Here is a 1,408-nt window from a genome sequence, read left to right on the forward strand (position 1 = left end):
TACTTTTTTTTTAACTGGTTAAAATTGGTCAGTCCACATGTGAGAGAATATAGGCTAAGTTGAGGAATTTCTACAAGATGGCGGCTATAACAACCATAAAGTGTCCTTATTTGATTATCTTCTATAAGAAAATACAGGCTACCATTCATATAAGCACAGCCAGAGTGCTCTTTGGAAGCGAGGAAGACCATGTACTTTTGGACATGTTATCAGAAGATGCCAGTCCCTGGAGAAGCTTACCATGCTTGGCAAAGTAGAGGGCCAGAGAAAAAGAGGAAGACCCTCAATGAGATGGATTGACACAGTGGCTGCAACAACGGGCTCAAGCATAACAACGATCATGAGGATAGTGCAGGACCGGGCAGTATTTCGTTCTGTTGTATATAGGGTCGCTATGAGTCAGAACCGACTTGAAGGCACATAACAACAACATTGACATAAACAGAAATGTAAACCACTTAAGTTATAAGCCATTTGCATTTATTATCTACTGTTCTGAAATTTTTAGCTATGGAAGTCAAGATGTAATTTAATATATGTCTGATTTTTAATTTCTAATCTGTTATTATCAGATCTCAGCACTAAAAAATTACATCTGTTCTTTTGAACTGTTCAAATCTGTTCTCTCCCAAATAACAGTCATGTTTTAATTTAATAGCATTTGCATAGCATTAAACGTATAATGGACTGTCATCAATTTTTCTCCTGACTATAATTTTCTCAAGCCATTTATGAACCACCTGTGGATTTTTATAGATTAAAAAAAACAGATTGTGATTGCTCAAATACTGTTGCCATTAGGTGTTCAGAAAGCAAGTTGTTTACATAAGCAATAGAGGAATGAGCTAGGGAAGTCTCAGGATTATTGTTCACTGTGAGCTCCAGAATAAAAATATAAATTCTGTTATCTAGCCAATGTGTGATCAATTAATTTCAAACCAAAAACAATCGATAAGCTTACTCTACAGTGGCTTTACTTGTCAATACTACGAAAAGTATTAACTTCAAGTCCATTTCAAAGACACTTGGATTTTTGATTGAACTTGTAAACATCCTTCTAAAAGAATCCTTTCCAGAAAGGATTGGTTCCAAGACTATTGACACTTACTAGAAATGATTTAACTTGGGGAAAATGACTGAATTTCTCAAACCCTGGCTTCCTTTGACAGTTAAATGTACCATATCAAAGACTGAAATTGCCTTTGTAGAAATGTCACAGAGAGATGTACAGTGAACTTTTAGAAGCATGCATGCAATGCGTGCTGACTCTAGTAGTCTTTATTAGTGGGTTTTTGTTTTTTTTTAGTTATACATATAATGAAAAAAAATCCTCTTCCCCACCATCCACCCACCCCAGGGACTGGTACTTGCTGACTCTAAGGGAAGATGCTGAGGGAGGCATTGCCTT

This window comes from Trichechus manatus, unplaced genomic scaffold (assembly GCF_000243295.1).
Source record: "Trichechus manatus latirostris isolate Lorelei unplaced genomic scaffold, TriManLat1.0 scaffold00045, whole genome shotgun sequence".
In the NCBI taxonomy this organism is placed as follows: domain Eukaryota; kingdom Metazoa; phylum Chordata; class Mammalia; order Sirenia; family Trichechidae; genus Trichechus; species Trichechus manatus.